The 25,280-nt window shown below is 42.5% G+C and overlaps 1 protein-coding gene across 10 annotated transcripts in view; it reads right to left on the reverse strand.

Moving 5' to 3' along the window:
* Positions 1-25,280, reverse strand: part of MAMLD1 (mastermind like domain containing 1) — a 467,295-nt gene that overhangs the window by 102,187 nt on the left and 339,828 nt on the right. Inside the window, exon 1 of one of the 10 annotated variants that reach the window (XM_074278501.1) lies at positions 24,851-25,250. The exons of the other annotated variants lie outside the window; for them this stretch is intronic. The gene's annotated coding sequence lies outside the window, so the exon portion shown is untranslated. Of the gene's footprint in view, positions 1-24,850; positions 25,251-25,280 lie in introns of those variants that run through there. 10 annotated transcript variants of the gene reach the window in all.

The following is a 25,280-nucleotide window of genomic DNA, read 5'->3' on the forward strand; positions in this document are numbered from 1 at the left end:
TCATTCCCAGCTCTTTATCCTGGAAATATTCCCACCTCCAGATTTCCTCATACTAGAATTCCTGGGTTCCACAGATTTATTTATTTTTGCTGAGGCAATTGGGGTTAAGTGACTTGCCCAGGGTCACACAGCTAGGAAGTATTAAGTGTCTGAAGTAAGATTTGAACTCAGGTCTTCCTGACTTCAGGGCTGGTGCTCTATCCACTGCACCAACTAGCTGCCTCCCTAGATGTTTTTAAAAGCCTCAAACAGAGCCTTCTGTGACCAGACCAGATGGGAAAAATACTACAGCAGAGGACTTCCCTAAGGTCCCTTCCAATTCTGAAGTCTATCTCCTATGATAAAGAGATCAGAGAAGTCTTAGGAGAAACACCTTGTAAAATTAGTGCTCCTGCTCACGTGACTGTCTTCCCCTCAAACCTTCAGATGTTCCTAGGTACCTGCCTTCCCCCTAAGGAGGAAAAAAAGAGGATCCAAAAGCTGCTTTTAAAGTCTCTTATTCATGCTAACCAAGTCATAGAGTCCACTGGCTTCCCCCCCCCCCCTTTCTTTCTTTGTCTTTTGAGCAAGCATTTCAGGCCAAAGCTCCTCCAAGTTTCATGGTTCAAAATTGGGCCTGCCAATGGCTCATGCAAAGTGGAATCCATCCTAGCCACAGGGTTTCCTTACCGACAGCTGGGATCTCCGTGTATCACTGGAGAGCTAGGCCCCATGCTGGGAGATAAGGGGGTGGGAACCTCCACAAAAAAAAAAAAAAAAAAAAAAAAAAAAAACAAGGTGTCTCTCCCGGTGTTTAGAGATGGCTGAACTAGCCAGCAGCAAGGTCCAATTGACTTGAATCACAAAGAATGCTTTCCCCTGCCCCAACCCCCAAATCAAACTCCCTGTGATAGGGCTCTCAGATGTAGTAGGGGCTTCTGCAAGCAGCAGAGGAAATAGCAAAAAGCCACAATTGTGCAAGAACACCGGGACTCTCCCAGGGGGGTTACTACTGCTTGCCTAGCCTGTCTCTTAGGGCCGCTGTGAAGAAACTGCTCTGTAAACCATAGAACACTTTTTAAAAAGGGGGTAGGAGCCTTGTCAACGGATTTTAAAGTAGCAGGAACAGGGCCCGATGGAGAAAGAGTAAAAAGCAGCAAACGCTGAAAGAAGAGTACTATGGCTATATACTAAGTGTCTTTAGAAGACTGGATATATACTGTGTCTGTAGAAGAAGACTGGACATATACTAAGTATCTATAGAAGAAGACTGGATATATACTAAGTATCTATAGAAGAAGACTGGATATATACTAAGTATCTATAGAAGAAGACTGGATATATACTAAGTGTCTGTAGAAGAAGACTGGACATATACTAAGTATCTATAGAAGACTGGATATATACTAAGTATCTATAGAAGACTGGATATATACTAAGTATCTATAGAAGAAGACTGGATATATACTAAGTGTCTGTAGAAGAAGACTGGATATACACTAAGTATCTATAGAAGAAGACTGGATATATACTAAGTGTCTGTAGAAGAAGACTGGATATACACTAAGTATCTATAGAAGAAGACTGGACATATACTAAGTATCTATAGAAGAAGACTGGATATATACTAAGTGTCTGTAGAAGAAGACTGGACATATACTAAGTATCTATAGAAGAAGACTGGATATATACTAAGTGTCTGTAGAAGAAGACTGGATATACACTGTGTCTGTAGAAGACTGGATATATACTAAGTGTCTGTAGAAGAAGACTGGACATATACTAAGTATCTATAGAAGAAGACTGGATATATACTAAGTATCTGTAGAAGACTGGATATATACTAAGTGTCTGTAGAAGAAGACTGGATATACACTAAGTATCTATAGAAGACTGGATATATACTAAGTGTCTGTAGAAGACTGGATATATACTAAGTGTCTGTAGAAGACTGGATATATACTAAGTGTCTGTAGAAGAAGACTGGACATATACTAAGTATCTATAGAAGAAGACTGGATATATACTAAGTGTCTGTAGAAGAAGACTGGACATATACTAAGTATCTATAGAAGAAGACTGGATATATACTAAGTGTCTGTAGAAGAAGACTGGACATATACTAAGTATCTATAGAAGAAGACTGGATATATACTAAGTGTCTGTAGAAGAAGACTGGATATATACTAAGTGTCTGTAGAAGAAGACTGGATATATACTAAGTATCTATAGAAGACTGGATATATACTAAGTGTCTGTAGAAGACTGGATATATACTAAGTGTCTGTAGAAGACTGGATATATACTAAGTGTCTGTAGAAGAAGACTGGACATATACTAAGTATCTATAGAAGAAGACTGGATATATACTAAGTGTCTGTAGAAGAAGACTGGACATATACTAAGTATCTATAGAAGAAGACTGGATATATACTAAGTGTCTGTAGAAGAAGACTGGATATACACTGTGTCTGTAGAAGACTGGATATATACTAAGTGTCTGTAGAAGAAGACTGGACATATACTAAGTATCTATAGAAGAAGACTGGATATATACTAAGTATCTGTAGAAGACTGGATATATACTAAGTGTCTGTAGAAGAAGACTGGATATACACTAAGTATCTATAGAAGACTGGATATATACTAAGTGTCTGTAGAAGACTGGATATATACTAAGTGTCTGTAGAAGACTGGATATATACTAAGTGTCTGTAGAAGAAGACTGGACATATACTAAGTATCTATAGAAGAAGACTGGATATATACTAAGTGTCTGTAGAAGAAGACTGGACATATACTAAGTATCTATAGAAGAAGACTGGATATATACTAAGTGTCTGTAGAAGAAGACTGGACATATACTAAGTATCTATAGAAGAAGACTGGATATATACTAAGTGTCTGTAGAAGAAGACTGGATATATACTAAGTATCTATAGAAGACTGTTTGGTGAATCATAATCAAAGCCAAGAACAGCGGGTATCTAGGGATGCTCAGTTAAGCCTGGGCAGAAACCTGAAAATCTGTTGTTCATGTCCCTGCTATACATATACATATACATACTATACATATATATGCAGTATATAGTAGTACATATATACATATATACTACTATATATGTAGTACGACTCATTTAAAAAACAAAACACTAGGAAAAACTGGTTTGGATAGCATCCTAGAAAAAAATAACTTCACTGAGCAAAGACAGGTCCATGCCTTTCACCAATTCTGGCTAAGAACCACTCAACAAGACAGAAAGAAAGGTATAGCAAATTGTTTTGAGGATCCCCAAAGAAACAATTAATTCCCACTTACAACTATGTGTAATGAGCCTTTTGATTGGGAATAAGAGAGACCAGCCTAGAGGATCTCTACCTATCTATCCCCTTTGTCCCTCCAAAGAGCTACCACATAGCAGTTTCTCATCTTGGGAGGCCCAGATCTCTCAAGGGAACACCAGTCCTCTCTCACTCATTGCCCGTCATGTCCTATACGCATCTCAGACCCAACTGGTCCAACACAGAACTCGTTATCTTTCTTCTGAAGGCTACCCTTCGTCAGAATTTACCTGTTACTAATGAAAGCCAAGTCATCCGTCCAGTCCCCCTAGCTTTGCCACCTCAAGTCATCCTCAATTCGTCATTATCCCTTGCTCCACACATCCAATCAGTTGCCAAATCTGGCAGTTACCATTTTGACCCTCCTGGCAGTTCTTATACCCAATCCTTCTCTCTATATGCAAACGGCCACTACCCTAATGGAGGCCTTTCATTGCCTTTTACCAGGGCCACAACAATGGTGTCCTAAGTGGTCTCCCTCCATTTTCTCTCCTCATTTTGGCCCATCCTCCATATTGCTGCCAAAGTGATTTTCCTCATCAACCATCCAAGTGAGCAGAATTTATTAGGAACCTACTGCCAGGCATTGTCCCAGGCCGCCGGAATAAGAATACGATGAATAAAAAAGATCTCTAAGCACAAAAACTCTCCATTCTAAGAGGGGAGGCAAATACCTAAGTAAGAATATGCCAAACAAATAAAAATCAATAGAATAAAAATAATAGAAAAATAGAATCAAAAGAATAAATAACTTCAAGGTAGAATGGGAAGAAGGGCATGAATCAGGACTGTTTAAGATGGCGCTGAGAGGTGGTGAGGGCCTGAAGTGGGTGTCTCATTCCTAGAATGGCTTTTCCTCTCATCTCTACCTTTTGGAATCCCTGGTTGACTTCAAAGCTCAGCCTAGGTACTAGTGCTCTCCCTGCCACAAAACCTCTCCTGGGTTTATTTTGTATACAGCCTCTACAAGCTTATTTAGCTCCCAGTTAGAATAGAAGCTCCTTGAGGGCAGAGACGGTTTCATTTCTGTCCTGGTATCCCCGGTCTCAGCCCAGGGCTCCGCTCACTGTTCTCACTTACCAGTGTTGACTGATTTCTAAAGGATGGCAGGCCAGGCTTCCCACAGCAAAAACCCACCCTTGACTGGAAATGTCTATGGGTATTCTCGAATTCTTTCACAGGGACATGGCTTGAATCCACACGACTAGACTGAGTCTTTAGAGGAAGATGACTACGAAGAAACTTTTTGAAATAAAAATGCAATTCCATTAGATTTACTATATATTTCCACCACGTTTACCATGTATTGGACTACTTGCCATCTAGGGGAGGGCAAAAATTGGAACACAGGGTTTTGCAAGGGCTAATGTTGAAGAATTGTCCACTCATGTGTTTTGAAAAATCAAAAGCTTAAAAAAAAAAAAAAAAGAAATAAAAATGCAATGTAAAGGATGAAAAGAGCGACTGAGAATGAGGGAGGGAAGAGAGGTTGTCAGAATGTACCAGAGGCCAAGCTTAGCCCCAGAGTTCTCCTCGGATGTGGAAGGAGGCAGCACCCCCTTGGATTGGCCCAATTGACATAAGGAGGACCCTCTGTGTTGGCTACTGCTGGCCATTATAGGTTTCACCATAATGAAATCACAGACTTAGAGCTAGAAGGAACCCGGAAGACCAGCCAGTCCAACCCTCTTCACTTGACAGATGGGGAAAATGAGGCTCGGAGAGAAGCAGAGACTTGCCCAAGATCCCACAGGGCTGGAGGGGCAGAAATGGGATTTGAACCCAGGGCTTCTGATTGCCAAGCTGCTTTCCAGCAGCCATCCTGCATTCCTAGAGTTAGGACTCCAGAAATACCATTAGCTCACCAGCAAATAAAAGTTCCTGCCTCGCTCCAGTAAATCCTCTTTGAACAGGAGGATTCTAGAATGGCTACATGTTATTTGATGGGAAAATACTGCTGAATAGGGCTGGAAGAAAGGGGAGGAAAACACACAAGAATTCCTTTCTCCCCCGCCCCAAGGCAATCCTCTCCAGCAGAGGCCTGACCTTCTACGTTAAAACTTTATCCCCTCCAAGGAATACAAAGGCCTTTATTCCAGTGAAAATGCAAATAACCCGGGGTTGGAGGGGGGGGGGGGGGGCTTTAAGCTGCCTACAATCACTTCTACCTTCCAGTGACAGAAGGATCTGTTGGTTCTCTTTGAAGGGGAAGGGTATTGACTGGGTCCTTTTGAAAACTATCAACCTTAGACAGGGCCCTTCCAAGGGCAGGGGTAGCCAGCACCATCAAGGGGCAGCATCCCCAGACTGCTCTGGGAAACTGAAAAAACACTTGGGAAGCAGAGTGAGGAAATTCTAATCTAGTCATGGCTATGCTACTGACTTTCTGTGTGATCCTGAGCAAGTCATTGCTTCATATTGGGTTCTGGGGGGAGATTATCTTGCCAAAGGCCCTCCCAGCTCTTAAAAAAAAAAATCTAATCATTGGCAAACTTGCCATTTATCATTTAACGACCAGTACTTCCAGAAAACAAACGGTGGAGGCCCAGGGGTGTTACAGATGGTTGAACACAGTGGGTGCTACCCCCTGCCCCCCCCCCAAAGAAACATACAGTCCTCATTCTTCTTGCTTCCTGTACCTATATGGTTATCCATATGGGAAGCAGGTAGCCCACCTATTTTTAATATTAGAGGCTGAGAGTTATAAAATTATAGTAGTAAAGTTAGAAGAGACCCTACAGAGCATCATTATTTAGATGAGGAAACTGAGGCTCAGAGAGCAAGTGACTTGCCCAAGATCACACAGATGGTAAGTGTTGTGACTCGCTTTTCTCCCCGCAGGAAGAAGCCCCGATCCTCTCCATACAGAATAAAGTGAGGGTCAGACTCTATTGTTCATTCTAGTTAGCATCTTTAAAGACTGACAACAACCTGTGAGACAACCTTGACGGGAACTTTCCCAGACTACACAGATTGTAAGGAACTCTCCCTCTCAACTATCCCGGTCCATCCCCCAACGCGGGAGTAACTTGGACCTTTGGGGATATTGATTAACATATCTTTAGGCAGGCCTGGGACCCACCCCGTCTGCTGGGGCCGGCTCCCAACCCCTCCCCCTCTGAGCCTTTGCTGCGGTGGCTAAATTTCCCCCTTTAAAACATCTGCTTCCAAGAAAATCTCTGCTAAATTCTCTTCAGGCAGGACTTACCCAAGCCCACTGGGAGCTAAGCTCTTTCCCTCCTAGTGCCTTCCTTCTAATGGAGCCCTTCTCCTGACTCTAGCTAAGTCTGGTCAATCCAACTACTGCTCCCCCCAATTCTCTCTCATACCGACCGCTCCTGGTGTCCCCTGCATGCCTTTACTGTGTCTGGAACCTCTTCCCCTAAGCGAATGAGCACTGTGAATCTGTCACCTGTGCATTTGGGACTAGGTAGGCTACCCCACCACTGTCAGTGAGCAGCCCAAATTCGGAATCCGGGGTTCTTTCCCCTTTCCCCAGAATGCTTAAGCCCATGGACAGAAGAAAGAAAAATAAGAGTTTGGGACATCTCGGGGGCAGAGTGGGTAGAGAAAGTTGTGCTGTCCTTCGGGAGGTCCCTATTTGGGCCCTAAAAGTTAGTGTGCTGCTTTCTAGAGCCCTCAAATCGGGGTGCCAAAATATACCATGCTTTCTAGAGAGCCTCCAAAATAGACCGTCCGCCTAGCTGGCTCTCGGGAGGACCTCGGGACTAGCCTTGGTCTTAGTGGAGGAGTGGAGAAGGCAGGGGACCCGCCAGGATGGTCAAAGATGGAGTGGCAGGCCAGTTGGACTCTTCTTCGTGAGCCGGTGGCCAAATGTGCATGGGGTTTTCTTGGCAAAGATACTGGGTGGTTTGCCATTTCCTTCTCCAGTGGATCCATCCTGCCAGCCATGGAGAAGGAGGCGGGACTAGCCCACAGTCACACAGCTAGGAAGTGCCTGAGGCTGGATTTGAACTGGGGTTATCCCGACTCCAGATCTAGTTTTCTAGCCACTGAGCCACCAGCGGCCTCCAAAGTCAGGAAGACGCCTCTTAGGCACTTCCTTAGCTGTGTGATCCTGAGCGAATTACTTAAACTCTGTATGCCTCAGTTTCCTCAACTGTAAACTGGGGACAAAGAGAATAACCTCCCGGGGCTGTGGTGAAGATCAAAGGAGATGAAATCTGTAAAGCACTTAGCTGGGAGGCCTGCGCATAGTAAACACTCTATAAATGTGAGCTATGATTATTATCATCATTATTATTCCTTTATAAGCCACTCCCTTTGTAGAAGGAATCCAGAGCTTAGTGGTCAGGAGTTAGCTGGCCTCATTCACTAGGATCCCCTCAGGGTAATAGCCAGTTCCACCTGCTAGGGGAAGGGAAGCCATATGGCCTTGGCTTGCAACAGGGAGAACTTCAGGCAGAGGAAAAAGTCAAACCCACAAAAGCAAGACAGTTACAAAACCAAAATGGGTTCAGGAGCACTCCTCTGGCCATTCCTTGTGCTCGCTTAAGAAGAGCCCCTTTTTTTCCTCTCCCAAGCCTCTTAGAACAGACAGCAGAGAAATGAGTAGGAAGATCCTTTACATTCCCAGTGTGATTTTGGAAAAAAAAAAAAAAAAGAAAGAAAGAAAAGAAAAAGTGGGCCAAGTCCCTTCATTTCTCTCTCTCTTGCTGTTGTATGAGATAGTGCATTTCCTGTCCCTGGAAGTGATCAAGCAGAGGTCAGATGACCAGCTTGCAGGGACAGATTCCTGATTCAAGCAAGGGCTGGACTACATGCCATCAATTGCTTCTAGACTCGGAGAGGCAATAGTTCTCATTTGAACCCAAAATCTTTCCCATCACAGGATCTAGAACTCTTAGAGCCTAAGAACTCGCTCCTGAAGTCTATAAAAGGAGAGGCTCAGACAACATGACCACCAAAGCCTTTGCCAACACTTTATCGACGATAATAATTATCAGAGTCATTTGCTGTGTCTTTCCATACATAAGCAAAGTCAAGAGATGGGCAACAAGAACCAGAGCAGAATTGTTCACAGGGTTTGAAAAACCCGATCGACACAGATCCTGAACTGGTGATGGATGTGATTTTCCTAAGAAATTAGGAAGTTAAATTATTAATTTTAAATGTATTTAAATTTAAATTAATTAAATGTATTTAAGGCGACTATACATGTATAGCCTATCGTGGATTTCTTGGTGTCTAGGGAAAGTGAGGGAGGGAAACAAATTTAGCACTCAATATCTTACCAAAAAAATGAATGGTGAAAATGATCTTTATATGTAACTGGGGGGGAGGGGGGAAATCAAACACTACTAAGTGGAACAAAAAAATTAAATTGAATCAAAGGCACAAAAATATTATTTCCTGCCTTTTTTTTTTGGTGTGGTCTTGTAATTGCAATTTGGGTGAATTGCTCTTTGCTTTTTAGAACCACAGAAGGTCAGAGCTGAAAGAGCCAATCAACTGATTTCACAGAGGGAAACGCTGAGGTGTGAAGACTTTCTCTTCCTCATCTGCAAATGAAAAGCTTAAGATGGTTACTTAAGTCTTTAGGGCTAACCTGAACTGAAGGCTCTTTGTGATGTTGAGAGAAAAGGCCCTAAGTAAGGATAAACTGGAAAAGGGAGTGGGCTGAAGCTGGGAGGCCCTCCCAAAGGCATACTAGTAGCTAAGGGAGAGAGTCTGGCTTTGCCATGGCAAAAAAAAATAAAAATAAAAAAACCTTGTTTAGATGGAAGACTTCTGTGATGTGACAGTTTTTCTGCACAAACCCTTTTATAAGGGATTCTGTTCTGGCTTCCTATCAATCAAGTCTCATTTTTTCCACCCGGTTAGCTGTCCAGAAAAAACTGGAAAGAAAAGGAGGGAAGAAAAAGGGCTAGTAGGATAATTCAAAAGACTAGTAAAATGACTAACCTGATGCTCCCTTGGTGATAAAGCTGTAGGTCAAGGTTTCGTATCAACCTTGTCTTTTTTGTTGTTGTTATTTATTTGTTTAGCATGCATGAATCTCTGCAACTTTTACTAAGGGCTCTCTAGTTTCGATAGTGGCTCCAACTAGGTTGGCTAAGGAGCTAAGGTCCTCAAGGCAGGCCTAGAGCATTTCCTTTCCCAGCCAAAAGAAAAAGGTATCAAGAGAGGTAATGGTACCTAACATTTTAGGAGACTGGAACTCGTTTGCCTAAAACCCAGTACATCACACAATATTGTATGCTTTCAGTGGCTCTGGATGTGGGAGAGATGTTGTACTTTTGATTTTCCATCCCTTCAGCCTCCTTTCTCCCTAGCTTGTTCAAGTATTCTCCCTTGATTTATATAATTTTTGGTTTGTTTTTTTTTTTCCTTGTCCCCAAATCTGCTTACCCATTCTTGTGATATTTATTTTGGACCAGATCATTATGGGCAAGTACCATTTCATTGCAACACACGCAGTTTTCTGAGGCTGCTGCCATCAATGAACATACTTTTAAAATTATTTCTGAGAATGGCATAGATGTTAACACCTTGCACCTGAGCTACAAACCCTTGCGTTGTATAGATCAATCATTTGAGAGACTTATCAGTAATGAATGATTTAATTTAATTTTTGATTGAATGATTTTTAATTTAATGAATGAATCAATGAATTAAGATCTATTTAAATTTTTTGGAACTTTAAAAATTAAGACATTTCAAAGCAGGCTCTTTGGACCATAATCTTAGCCCTCTAATTAAAGTCCTTGAAGTCTTAATATCCAATAGTGATTCTTTTCTATGACTCTTAAAAAAAAAAAAAGGCAACTTAGCATTCTAAAAGTTCTGTTGGTGAAACAGCCTGCCTATTCATCTATTCTAATCAGATTTTTTCAATTGTGAATGCTACTATAAAAAAGCTGGCCATTGGGTAACTCTTTTGGTCATGGCAAACTACAAAATGTTCAGACTCACAAAACTACCTTCAGTCCAGTGGGGTGGAGTGGGAGACCAGGGAGCAGAGGCTACTAGGAAGATGAGACAGGTCTTAGACCACTGGCAACCAAATCTAACTGAGTATTCTCTCTCTCTCTCTCTCTCTCTCTCTCTCTCTCTCTCTCTCTCTCTCTTTTTAATTAAAAATTTTTTTTATTAAAGCTTTTTATTTAAAAACATAGGGATGGGTAATTTTTCAACATGACCCTTGCAAATCTTTTTGTTCCAAATTTTCCCCTCCTTTCCCCCACCCCCTCTCCTAGATGGCAGGAAAACTGAATATTCTCAATATGGGAGCCTTATCAAATGGAAAAGTGGACATCCCTAGAGGAGCCAGGCACTATTCATATTGACATTTTATGAATTGCAAAGGCAGAGAAGGTGTGGAAGGATTGTGTCAGAAAAGGTGACTGGCCAGTGTAGAGGCAGGGCTTCGAATTGAGAGCTATTGACATCCTCCACTTGATAAGGGTAGAAGCTCATCCACTGTCCAGTCAGATTGAGGAGGTGAGGAGCTGGGGAGCTTTAGGAGTTGAGAACCCTCCCCAAAGTCACTGAATTTCCCATCCCAGATTCTAGACTAGATCTTCGTATTAGTGAACCCAACACCCGCTGGAAGCATATTTATTCATTTGGAGTTGTTATCAGTGGAATAATTCTTTCTGCCAGTCTCTGAAATTAAGTTGCCAATAATATCCATTTTCGATTATATTCATTAAAAGTGAAGTGAGACTAATATAATAAAAGAGATGAGATTAATAATAAAAGGAGAAATAACAGTGTAACATACTTTTGCTACTATGGTTTTACAATGTAATCAAGTTGTCGGAGTAACTAGCCCCAACCTACTCCATCTAAACCACGTTTAGTTTTTTTAAAAAGTGGTCTGGACTACGTCTTTGAGTCACTGTGTAATCTCACTTAAGTCACATCTTTAAACTCGGGGGTGAGAGTATGTGTGGGAAAACATGGGAAGTTATTAGCTTAGCTCTGCCATCTTCAACATTAGGGAAACCTATGGTGCCTGCCTTCGATATACAGAACCTCTAGAAAACCAAAAAGGAATACTCATCATAAGAAAATAAAAACCATGCAGTGGATAGAGCACCAGCCCTGAAGTCAGGAGGACCTGAGTTCAAATTTGACCTCAGACACTTAACACTTCCTTGCTGTGTGACCCTGGGCAAGTCACTTAACCCTAACTGCCTCAGCAAAAAAGAAAAAAAAAAAGAGAGAGAAAAGAAAAAAGAAAAACCAATATTTAAAAGTTTGCAAAGCATTTTACAGAAATCATTCCATTTGATATACTTGCCCATAAATAACCAGTAAGCCATGGGATGGGATTTGAACCCTGGTATTGCTTGTCGCCAGGAACAACACTTTCAGTGGTATTGTGCAGGTCCAGGTCGTGATATCAAAAGCTTACACGGTATGAAATTCTCACCCTACATAAATCAATTCAATCCTTATTCCTGCCAAAAGAAGGAAGGCTCTTTGGGACAACAGTTAGTTATCAATGGTCCTTTCTAAAAGGCAGCTTTGCTTTGGTGCCCAGAGGCAACTTTTCTGAGTTTTTCAAGAGTCCATGGGTCAACATACAAGAGTTATGTTGAATTTGTTCAGAAGGAAGAGTCTTGTTTAATCACATTTTCCCTAACTCCTGTAGCATAGCCTCAACTTCCATTTTAACACGCATGACCATGGGAGATATCAAGTATCCACAGTCATCTGTGACCAAACTTCTCCCAGTAAACAGTGCCAAAAGCCCCGATCCCTTTAGTAAGAAAAGACAATTAGGCGGATGGTTTTGTTTTGGGACTGGATAGCCAAAATAACTGATGGAAGGAATCACTTCCCCCCCACCCCCCACAGCTGCCATTCTGTCTCCACAAAACCCAATGTTTTTCCTCAGAAGCAGCATATAAACGCTGGTTTTGGAGTTCAGATACCTGGCTTGGAATCGTGGTTCACACAAGCTGGATGAGCGTGGGGCCTGTGTCTTCACCTCTGTGTGCTGTGGAGTGGGGAGGGACTCAGAATGTCACAGGAATGCCACAGGTTTCTGATGTGTAATATTTCAGTTTCAATGAATTAGAAAGCCAAAAGGATTTTTATGCTTCTGAGATCATCCAGAGAAAGGGGAGGGATCTTGGAGACCAGCAAGTACAATCCCTTCATTTCACTGGGGGAGGAAACTGAGGCCCGCATGCATTCAGAAAGTTGCCCAGGGACTAAGTAGCCTGGATTTGGACGGAGGCGCAAACAGACACAGAAATGAGAGCAATCTGTCCAGTCAAGGAGCTGGTCCGGACTAGGCCTAGTATCTCCAGTATCACCGTCCAGCACTCTCTCTACCACCCCATTTCCGAATATTAGTGTCAGTATTACCGGATTTTCTGTCCCTTCCCTGAGAATAGCAGTTCTGGAATCTCAATGCAAGATTCACAGTGGCAGAAATGATCCAGTTGTTGCTCTAACCAGGGCAACTATGTGAATCCTGGGCAAGTCGCTTTCTCGGTGCTCTAGGCAACTGGCTTTGAAGCGTAGAAGCCACTTTAGTAGAGGAAGCTCCTCACCATGGGCTCCCCCACCAATGAAATCAAGGATCTGTATATATCCCTTAGAGGATAATAACCCTCAAGTGATCCTTGAAATCCTATATATCAAAATTGGTATTCCCATTTTAGAGATGAGGAGACTAAGGCACCGAGAGGTCAGTTTTCCCAATGTCACTCAGTAATCCAGGATTCTGGCCCAGCACCCCTGCTGCCATATCTCTGTGCTTCCCTTAAAGGGGAGCAAATTTCTAAATAGTGCCCCCTAAAGCTAGGGAAAGGGGAGATGAGATCAAAACCAAAATCTGCACAGAGCCAGTGAACATGGGATAGTTAAAGCAGGGGAACTTGTGTAAGGCCTTAGGAGCTAGAGGTTGTTGACAGTTTTCTATGATAAAAGATTGACGAAGTAACAGAGTATACTCACGGGTGTCAACAGCCTGAAGACTAAGGGCTTCTTTGAGACAAGGCAACACGAAAATGAAGGATGGGTTTCCTGGCTTTTTGTTCTTGAGGTTGGAATAAGATGAGGGAAAAGGCGTATATAAAGTTAGTCTTAAAAACAGGTCTATTTACTGAAAAGACAAAGATTTCCAGCAGTTCTCTAAGGACCTCACTGCTATTCAAAAACAATGTTTTCTTTTCAATTAGACCACTTGCACTGTAGGTTCTGAGTTTGGATTTGAATAATAACAGCAGATGACATTTATGCAGCTTCCATCACTCTCCTCTCAAGAACCCTGGGAGGTAGCGGTACTATTGATAAAGTTATCCCCACTCCTGAGGGAAAACTGAGGTTCACAGAGACATAAGCGCCTCAGCCCTAGACACGAGGCTAACAGGGTCAGAGTTCCTGGCTGCAAAACCATTGAGTAGAGAATGTGACAAGATCTAAAACAACTGGCTCTGGCCTATTTCAATTCAGGAGCATCAAACTCAATTTTTCCCATTAGGCCTCCTGTAGAAAGAGGAGGAGTAAACATTCTTTTCTTGTTTGGCAACTCTTTGGCAGCCAGAGATCAAAGTCGATCCCAGTAGTACCCCGCGGAAGTGGCGGCCACCTTCATTTTGGCAGATGAGGAGCTCGAGGCCCAGAGTGGTCAAATGACTTGTCCAAAGGAACAAAGGCAACAAGTGTCAGAGGCTGAAGTTCAGCACTCTTTCTGCTGGGAGTACTGGTGGCTGCAGAGCTTTTCAGAATGATTTTTTCAGGGGGATGGGAGAGTGGAGGAGTAGAGGTAGCTCCGTACATAGTGCCTTTAACAACCAAGGGAGCCATTCAATTTTCTCCTCCATAAAATCCAGAGGCAAAAGGGAGGGGACTCGCTATGTTTTCCCTCTCTCAGACTCAGTTTGTTCCTCTAGAAAATAAGGGAGTTAGAATAGTTTCTCTCTAAAGTTTCTCCCTGCTTTAATATTCGGGGACTCGACAAATTCCCAGATTCCCTGAAATATCTGAAGAGGGCCACAAAGTTGATTCCTTTTCAATTTAACTAGACCGATGAGATTTTATTTTTAAATAGATAAGATTAAAAAATAAGGGTGAGGTCCTTGCTATTTGAAATGATTTCATTTTTTTAAATTTCCATTAAGAGAAATAAAGAGTTTTGTGAAATGTGTTTTTGTCTTTTAACAATGAGAAAAATCTGGAAACCACAGGAAAGCCAGAAACAGGTGGCCAATATGAGGTACACATTTCTATTTATCATATGGAATTACTGAGGCCTAGAGAGGAAAAGGTCACACAGCAAAGTCAGAGGCAGAGTTGAGGTCTCTGGGCACTAGAATACAGTGTTGATTTTGTTTTGTTTTGTTTTATACTAAGCCATGCTGCATATAGGTTATATTTTCTCTGTATGATTTCGTGACATTTACCGAGTATATAAAGAGTTTGCTTTTTTTTTCTGCTAAGGGTCAAATGGCTGAAAATTAAATTTTATTTCAGACTTTGGAGAATTCCATGTTCTCCACCTCTTCCTTTTTAGAAGTGCAGGGACTGCAGAAGACTCCTAGAATGTTGCAAATTGAATTTACGTGATCCAGAAACATTTAAGTGCCTTCTATGGAACAGAGGCCGAGCTAGAAGCAGGACGTCAATGAAAGTCTCCTCCCTCAAGGACTAGCTCACTTTCTCTAAAAAAAAAAAAAAACAAAAAACAAAAAAAAACAAGAGGTGGGAACAGGAAGAACTCCTGGGGATGGCAAAGTGCTGAATGCAAATTGTCCAACATGTCCCTCCCCCTGCTGTTTTTTTAGGGAACCCATCAATCAGTTCCAGAGAAAGCAAGGGTGCTAACCAGTACAGCTTGCCCCCCAACCCACAGAGTTACTTGGGATCAGGGGCAGGATTTATTCTTCTTGGGCAGGGGGTATTTTCCCTGGTGGAAGGAGAACTGGGCCTAGAGTCAGGAAGACTGGAATTCGAAGCCAGCCTATGACACTTACCAGTTGGGTGACCTTGGGCAAGTCACTTTATCCTGGTTTGCCTCAGTTTCCTCAACTGTAAAATAAGCTGGAGAAAGAAAAGACAAAGCACTCCAGAATCTTTGCCCAGAAGACCCCAAATGGCCCCGCAGGCATGGGTGGAAAAACAACAGAATACCAAAAAGAGTCTCCCTTACACTCCTCAGCCCCTCCCTATCTGAACTATTTAGAATAATAAGAGGTGACATGAATTTTAAGGTTTGCAGAGCACTTCACAGCCTTATCCCAAGAAGTCTTCACAACAATCCGGTGAGGTAGGTGGTAGAATTCTCCCTAGCCTTAGTCAAATGATCTAACCAGTTAGACAGCTAGAAAGTGTCTAAGGCTGGATTTAACCTGGGGTCTTCAAGAAGACTAGAAGAATGCCTTCCCCAGAGTAGGTGCTTACTGTATACTTGTTGGATTGACTAAAAACTGCTGCCATCTCCCAAAGTGGTCTGCTGAAGGCACAAAGCCTTCCCAACTTAGGAAGCAGGAGTTTCTTTACACATCTGATCAGTTTTGTTATCCTGCTGGAGCAGATTTTATTTTTGATCTTTGTTTTTTACAAAGGAACCAAGCTAATGTGGCACTGTGGGTATGATAGCTAGGAAATCAAAGGATTTCAACAGAGTTGAGGGTTGTTTCTCCCAAGCCAGCCACAAACCCATTCTGATTGGAATTTTAGTTAGGAGAACCGGTCAAGGTCCATGGGGGAAGGGGAGGAGAGAAGGACACACACAGGGAAGGCCAGACACCTGGAAGACAACCTTAGTCCAGGTCACAATTTGGCCAAAGGCTGGTCAAACACTGCAGATCAGATTGAGCCCAAGAGGGGAAAAAAAAAAAAAATCAATGGATTCTGGGGTCAGAACAGGGGCTTCTGGCCAAGTCATTTCACAAATTCCTAAGTGGGATGTTGTAAGGCTAAATATGGCAATACAAATTGAGCCCTTTCTCTCTCCTCCCCCCCCCCCCATTTTCACCCCTCCCCCTGGAATCACTCTTAATTTTATAATACTTTTTATTTGCTTATTTGTTTTTGCTTCTCCCCCAATGGAACAAAAGCTCCTTGAGGTCCGGTAGTGCTTTTTGTCTTTGTGTTCCCGGCATTAGGAATGACATTTGACACCTAAATAAATGCCAGCTGAACTAGACTGAGTTGGGAAAAGCCAGGAAACCTAGTCTTGTTCAGGGAAAATAATCCATCCTGCTTCTTTCCAGTTTCAAGAAGTGCTCTTCACAACTACTCTAGACCCCAGCTTCTTCAACTGGGGGTCATGACCCAACATGGGGTCTCATAACTGAATGTCAGGGTTGTGAAATTGTGCTTTATTATCCATAAATGATTTGTATATCTATTTTATATACTTATATATGTAAAAGTTTCTCGAGCAAAAAGGAAACGAAAATAGAAAAAGTTTAAGGGGCCCTGCTCTAGACGAGGCAATTCCTAGCAGGGTCTAATTTAGGACACCTTTGCCCTATGGCTCCAGCCCCCTGTGCCCCTCAGTCTCATGCTTATTATCTGTCGGGGACAGGATTAGGTAGGTGTCTGTGAGAAGCCTGGCTTAGGAAAGCTCCCAGAGCCAAGAACTATTTGCTGGCTTCCAGGTCCCTGGTCACCTGCTACAATTTGGGGACTTAGGGGCAGGGCAACTTCCAGAGGGGCCAAATGTTAATGAAGGAATGGCCTATTGTTGTGGATTTGAGGAATCTCAAATCCTGGGGGGAAAGGGCCCTTCTTCAAGTGAACCTAGCTAGCACCATAGCAGTGTCGATCTAGAATAAAGTTCACTCATCTCCCTCCCCTCCATACTCATTCACATCCCTCTAAGAGATCTGGTTGCTGGGAGGCTCCAGGAAATTTGGGCCTAAGGGCCAGATTCCCAGACTCACACACAGCCTGGCCTGGTGCTGGACTTGGTGTCAGAGGCCTGCGTTTGAATATCAGACAGGGCACTTCCTAGCTGTGTGACCATAAGCAAGTCATAAGATCCTAAAACCAAAGCTGCAGAAGGCCTCAGGGGCCATCTTGTCCAACTGCCCATTTTATAGATGAGGGAAACTGAGGCTTGGAAAGAAAAAGTGGCATGCCCATGGTCACAGATAGTAAATGTTTGCGGTAGAATCTGAAGATGGGCCTTGCCTCCACAGCTAGTGTATTTTTTTTTACACTATCCCATACTGTCTTCAAAGTCACATTATTATCTCTGTGCCTCAGTTTCCTCATTTATGAAATGAGTACAGTAACCGTACTATCTACCTTGCAGGGCTGTTGTGAAACTCAATGGAGGCTGTACATTTATAAAACATGCTGCCAACTTTAAAGTGCCTGATAAATGCCAGCTGTCCTTAAGTGTCAGAACCTTGGAGGCCTCCAATTCTAAATGTCTTGGCACCGGTACAGATCTAGAAGAAGGTCTCGAGTCTTATCCTACCACCCAGAATTCTTGGAGAACAACAGATGATAAAGGCATGCGTGTGGCCCATTTGGGCCGCTGTCTGAGAGCAGCAGCCAAGGTATCTCCTTTCTACTGTACGGTTCCCTCCTTAGGGTTCATTTCTACGACTATGTCTACAGTTAACGAGATCTTGCCACTGTGATCTCATTGGAAGCAACTAGATTATTCACTTCTAATTCCGATGGCAACATCGAGTGCGTCAGATTTGACTCCATCTCCCCAAATTAATTTCAGAGTAGTGGTAAGTCAAATGGCATATTTCTCAGTGCTTTTGTTAGAATGTGCTCATGTGCAGCAAACTGTGAAGAAAATGTAGTAATTAGAGGTTAAATTAATCTCTGACAGACAAGCAGCTTAGAAATGCTGGGTCCCCTTCACAAAACATGGCATCAAGCATGCCAGTTATTCAGAATGAAACACCTGAGACTGGCAAGTCAGAAGTCTAAACTTCCTGTTCAAAAATCGATTGGTGTTTCCAGAAGCCAATGTTAACAATGAAATCACCTTTCAAAAATGCACGCTCAGACATTTTCGGCCCCTACATGGTACTGGCCACTGTGAGTGGGCCTTCCTTGCTGGGGCTCCAGACAGCAACTTAAAAAAAAAAAAAGACAAGCCAGAGTCTTTTCTGAAGCACTAATGTCTAGGCCCCCAGAATAATTGCTTTCAAACGAGTTTTAAATTACAGCATGCCTTCTCCAACTAACCCATAAACTTCCAATTCTGAATCCCCGACGTGCCCCTCAGCTGCCCTAAGTGTTAAAAAAAGGAAAGGCCAAATTCATAAAGGGAGGATTCCATTACAGGAAGATTCCAAATTCGACTCTATTCTTTTCTCTTCCCAGGAGAGCTAGGCTTCTGCTACATTTAGTATCATCATTCTCAAGACTCAACCACCTGTCAAGGGCCAATGTCCTCCCTTATCAATTTAAAATCAAATTTTAAAGGTGCTTCTAAATCTGGTCTCCCCACGTAAGAGCCAGAATCGGGAATTTTGCCTCACCTCGGCCCTTGAAATCAGTGGGGGGATATGTTAATAAACAACAGCTCTTTTCTATCACATTTTAAGATTTGCAATGCACTTTTCTCAAGATGATATTATATGATGACAGGCTAAAGGGAGAGTAGGGGAAAGAGATTGAGACTTTTGAGACTGGGTCTGAGCATCTCCAAATGGGGAAATATCACCAAAGATCTGTGGGGTCTCCCCAGGGAGGCAGTGATTTTCAATACTTATGACACATCTTCAAGTTTCCAGCAGAGTTAAAAACAAAGTCCAACTCTGCCCCCCACCAAAAAAAAAAAAGATTTTCTTTAATATTACATAAATCCATCTATCATATTTTACCTCAGGGACGACAAGTTTGTTAGAGGTCCCACAATTCTTTTTTTTTTTTTTCTGGGGCGGGGTGGGGTAGAGAGAAGACCCCCAAGCAGTGTAGAAGAGATTACCTAAAGCTTTAGTTTTGCCACATAAAACTGGAGCTGGCCTTTTTCCATCCTCCATTCTCCAAAGGATTATACATTACCTCCAAAGGTGGACAGTGTAGGAAAGTGGATTCCCTGGGTTCTAAACACCAAATCCACTCAATAGATTGAGTGACACAGAATGAAACAATAACACAGTTAACAACCTCCCCTGCTGAGGTCAATCCATAGCATGACTGTAACAGTCTGAAACTCCAGCTGTCTCTTCCTGAATTCAAGAGACATGTGGCGGTTGCAGTGGCCTTTTGGTCACCAGGTATTCTCAGAAAAATAGGGGGAAAAAACCTGTCCCCGTGCAAGTTGCAATTATAGTAAAATTGAATCTGAGTGTTTGTATAACCTTGTATTGAGTCTTCAATTTATATCTTATGATTGGAGATTGTTAACAAATATGGAGTTCATACTATGCATAATTCATCGTGAAAAATACAAAGACTGAAAGACTAAGAGTGATAGACTGGGAGTTTTAGAGGATCTGAATTCCAATTTCATCTCTGCCATCTACTAGCTCTGTGTCCATGGGCGGGCCTCTTTAAAATAAGGGGCCGGATTGAGATGAACTGTACAGCCCCTTAGCTTGAAATTAATTAATTATCCTATGAAATAAAAAAAGCTCTTCTGCTGAGCTTCAGTTTTTTTTTCCAACTACAAAATGAGGATAATGATGTCTACTGTTTACCTCACAGGACTGTTGCGAGGATTACATGAGATAGAATAAGAAAAAATGGTGAAGGTCTATAGGAAATCTGTTATTACAAATTTATTAAGCAAAGTTCCTCTTTGCTCCTTCAAGGAGCTCACAGTCTAGTCGAAGGAACAAGATGTGAAGTTAACTCACAATCATAAGTGAATAAGATAGCGAAGGAATGGGAAGGAGGTAAATAGGGATTGTTCCCATTTTACAGACACTGAAGTAGAGATGAAGACACCTGTACCTAAGTGAATCATGAAGGTAGAATCTCAAAATCAAGTTTTCTGAGGGTCAAGGAGTCTTTCTACTATATCCCAATCTAGTAAGGGATTATTGCTAAGTTCTTACTCTCCTTAGATGATTCAGAAGAGTCCCCAATTCAAACATCTGAGGATTAGTCTAGAAATATATCCATCTGTATGCTAGACATTTTCCTTAATACAAACTTATGAAGTTGAATCACTCTGCAGTGTTAAACATCTCTCCACCAAAGACCTTGCAAACTGCCACCAGACCCCTCTATCTCTCTTGTCATAATAACTGAAAGCAATTTTCTCATAGAAACACATGGTAACTCGTGTTTACACATGCTATTTGGGTAAAGTTGCAATCATTTCTATTGCTTGTAGGGGGAAATCTAGTCCAAGTTTCAACCAACCAACCTAGAGACGGGTTATCTACTTTGCTGAAAAGAGTTAGGGACTCCCTATTCAAAGCTTACTAAACACCTGCGCATTTTTTTGTTTTGTTTTGTTTTTCTTAACCGATAAAAAAGCTCTGACAAGCTAGACCACTGAAAATTTTGCCAGAGAAAACTTCTAGAAATGAGTGGATTGATAAAAATAAAATTTTACTCTCTCTGTCCCCTGACCAGAAACTTTCTTTAGTTTTTTTTTTTTTTTTTCTGAAGCAATTAATGTTGGGAAAAGAGATATGTTTTCAAAATTTATCTGGACCTTCCAGATCACCCTCATACAATGCAAGATCTTCAAGGGGATATGCTTTGGTATGTGACATCTTAACTGCCTGCTTTGGAAATTACTAGGAGGTCAGATTTGGGGTGGGAAGATCAAAGTTATAAAATGAATCTCTGAGAGGGAGAAAGGGCTGTGAGAAGCAAGGAAGAAAAAAATATATAAATCAACTAGCTTATTTTTTCTGTTCTCTACTCTGCAGCAACTCCCCTCCCATGAAATTCTCCACACACACACACACACACACACACACACACACACACACACACACACACCACACATCAATAACTCTAAGTTAGTTTGACTGTATGATGAACAATACTCTATGTAAAGTACTATATAAGTATAAGTTACTTCAAGTTCAGGCTAGTTTTCCTTGGAAGCCCTAGTTAAGGCTTCCTTTTGCTTTGCTCCTTTTACAGGTGTTAAACAAGATAAGTATTTGCATTAAGTTCTTTCCAGTTCATTCACTTTGCTGCAGTTTTCTCCTCCAAGTCCCACAGACTTTTAGGGACTTAATGTTGGAAAAAATCAGAACCGTGTTCCAACCGTGCTTTGAGATGTGTAAGAGAATACTTGAAAACCTTACAGTTGACTGGTGCTACCTAGGTTACCCCTCAATGGCATTGAAGCTGGTATATTAAGAGAGGTGTATGATGGGAATGGGTTTATTGTGCTGATCCATAGTAACCGACTCCTGTTCGGCCATCATTTATCTTGCGCACCAGCGACATATGGGTTTGTCTATTCACACTCTCAGCATTCTCTCTGCTCCAACAAACAGTCAGCCTTTTCTGCTTGGCTAAGGAGATTTTTTAGTTACATCCATTCTGTGTGTATCAACATTTATGGCAGCAAGATAATTGCTAAAGAACTCAGGGGGATAAAAGCTCCTTCTTTAGAACATGAGTCCCCAGCCCCCTTCCAATCAATATTCATATAAAGCAGGGCGATTGGCAAAACCTTGCATGGTCCTGAGTTTCCTAAAGTTGGAGATGTCATTAAACACATACACACACACAACTAGGAAATGGCTGAAAGAACTATGGCATATGAATGCAGGGAAATATTACTGTGAAGTGAGAAATAACAAAGAGGAGGAACCGGTTCTACTTTAGGAAGATTTGTATATGAACAGATGCAAAGCCCAATCAACAGAACCAAGAAAACAATACATACAATTATAATGAAGGAAATGAAAAGAGATCACCATAAGAAAGTAAAGGGGAAAATCAATGAAGGAAGGTCCCGCAGGAGAAATACACTTCCTTCCTGGAAAAAGAGAGGTGGGGGACTACCAGGACAGAATATTATATGCAGTGTCAGAGAAGATTTTGCATCAGGTGGTTTTTTTAATTGCTTGTTTAGTTGTTTTTTGTTTTTTGTTTTTTTTTTTTCTTTCTCACAAGGGAGGGTTCGGGCTTTGGAGTGTTTGAAATGATCGTGATGTAAAAACAAAGGCACAGATAAAAATGTATTAAAACAACATACAAACCAAGCCACACTACCAGATACGATCTAGCAGTGAGTTCAGACACCCTTGTCTGAACAGGGAGGGAAGAATGGGCAGTTGATTCTTTCAAGTGTTGCTTAAATAAACGGAAAACAAATTTGTCATATGGAAACATTTTTTGCTCCTAGAAATATGCATTTAATTTAAAGTGACTATGATGATTTGAATGAGTAAACTTAGCAATTGGCTACTGGTTAAACTATTATAAGAAAAACTGATATGCAAATAATTTAAAGTGATTGGCATGATCTGAATGGGTAAACTTACCAACTGGCTACTGGTTAAACTATTATAAAAAAAAAAAAGACTGACATGCAAATAATTTAAAATGATTGGGATGATGTGAATTGGTAAACTTAGTAATTGGCTACTGGTTAAACTATTATAAAAAAAAAAGACTGACATGCAAATAATTTAAAGTGATTGGGATGATCTGTATGGGTAAACTTACCAACTGGCTACTGGTTAAACTATTATAAAAAAAAAAAAGACTGACATGCAAATAATTTAAAGTGATTGGGATGATCTGAATGGGTAAACTTACCAATTGGCTGCTGGTTAACCTGTTATTAAAAAAAGACTGACATGCAAATAATTTAAAGTGATTGGGATGATGTGAATTGGTAAACTTAGCAACTGGCTACTGGTTAAACTATTATAAAAAAAAGACTGACATGCAAATAATTTAAAGTGATTGGAATGATCTGAATGGGTAAACTTAGCAATTGGCTGCTGGTTAACCTGTTATAAGAAAAACTGATCAAGGCAGTCCACATGGCCCAAGTCAGAATTTTAAAGGACAAGCATAACAAAAACTTTATACTTATTTTTTTTATCCCTTGCTTTCTCCTAAATCCTGCTTCGAATCTGTATTTCCTCTCTTCGATCCCCTCCCCGAGTTTCCATTTTGCTAGGTCACAGTTTCTCCAGTAAAAACAGAAACAAACAAACAAACAAACCGACTTCAAAAGCTTTGAAAATTTTGATTTCATTCATAGATGGCCTGAAAGTTTAGAGCCGTAAGGGTTCTTTCCCAGCTTAGCTCGGAAGCAGCCTCCCTAAGCCCCTCCTCCCAGCTGTTAATGCTCGTGAAATTACTTTATATTTACTTGGCAATATACAACTTGTGTACTTGCTGGATCTTCCGGGAGAATTCCACCTCCTGGAAGTGAAGCCCATTTTCGGTATGGCTGTGTTTTGGGGGGTTTTGTGTTTTGTTTTGTGTCTCAGGTGCCTAAATGTTTGTGGAACTTAATTGAATGGTTCAAATCCCTTTCTTTTACAAATGCAGAAACAACTCAGAGTAAAAGAAATGCCTGGTCCACAGTTATATAGTTGCCTGGTTTCAGGGCCAAGACGACAACCTAAGAGGCACTCCAATGCCCTTTAATTACACGATTGCAGCAGAAAGAGGGGGGAAAAACGCTCTCTCCCCAATTATAAAGAGGCTTTACAATTTACAAAGTATGTAAGGGGGTAGGGCTCACGACAAACAGAGCAGTCCAGATAATCTAAGTGTTTTGAGTCCAAAAACTCGTTGCCTGAAGCCAATTTTTGCCTAGCCTTCTGTGTGTGTGTGTGTGTGTGTGTCTCCCTCTCTCTCTCTCTCCCCTCTGTCTCGTTCTCCCTCCCTTTCTCCCCCTCCTTTTCTCTCTCTCTCTCCCCCCTCCCATTTTCCCCCGTCTCTTCTTCCTCAGTCTGTCTGTCTGTGTGTCTGTGTCTCTTCCTCTCTCTCTCTCCCCCCTCCCCCCAGTACTCAAGTTTCTAAAGGATTTCTAAGTGGTGACTGAGAACCAGGTGCATTTCAGCACTGGAAATGCTGCACCTCAACTAGAAGGTGGTTTGGGATCAGTCTTGGGGGGGGGCAGTCAATAGGCTCAGGGCTAGCAGAGGATTACTGCGGTTAGCTTTCAGTCTCCCACCTTGAGATGGGCTGCATTTATTTTTCTTCCCTGAGCAACAGGCTATTTCCTGGTTCAGTTTAAAAATTCAGTGACGTTCCTGTTTCAGCCCACACATCTGTGTCACTCTCAGCGTCAGTGGCAGGAAAACATTAGAAGTCACCCTTTGCTAATGCCTTCCTAACATGGAGTTTCCTCGTCTCTTCCGCCACCCTTGTCTCCACCAACCCCAAACTCTCTTGCCCCCCTCCCAAAGCAGAGTCACTGAAAATGGGCACAGCCGGAAGGAGGGGATGATGATCTGGAAGTTAAGGAGATGCTGGAAGAAACAAAGCTACTGTTCTTTCCATCCCCCCCTCCCAGCCCTCCCCTTTCAATGGGATGAGGAGTCAGCTCGAACCACAGACTTCCCGGCGAGCCCCTGACTCTCTCTCCCCGTCAACAGCCCGAGTGGCCGCATTCCCGGGCACGGCCAGCATCCCCGCCTGGCTGGGTGAGGAGATGCTGGGATTCCGCACATACCCAGAGGCGGCAGCACATGGGGAGCTGGGACGCGAGGGAGCCATTCAGGAGCTTCCAAAGCAACAGGGCGAGGCGGCGGCGGCGGCGGCGGCGTTCTCGCGCAGGGGGGGAAAAGTTAGCTCCCGGGCAAACTCGAGGCTCCGGGAGCCAGGTGGCGTGCCCCTTTAAGGGGACGAGGCCGCCTCGCGCCCGGGCCTGGCAGTACACGGGCGGCCCGAGAGAGGGGCAGGTTCAAGGCCACTCCGACGCCTCCCTCCCCGAGGCACCATATGTTCCCTAGCTCCCATCAACAGCTTTATGGCCCCATTCTCTAGCTGCAGAAAGGCAAAGCGAAGCGGGGCGGCGCAGGCGGAGCCCGGCCTTTCACACTTCCAGCATTCCCTTGGAGTGGTCGGGGCCCTGCCTGGGGGAGGGGGGCTGGGGGGGGTCT

Source organism: Sminthopsis crassicaudata, chromosome X, assembly GCF_048593235.1.
Source record: "Sminthopsis crassicaudata isolate SCR6 chromosome X, ASM4859323v1, whole genome shotgun sequence".
Taxonomy (NCBI): Eukaryota; Metazoa; Chordata; class Mammalia; order Dasyuromorphia; family Dasyuridae; genus Sminthopsis; species Sminthopsis crassicaudata.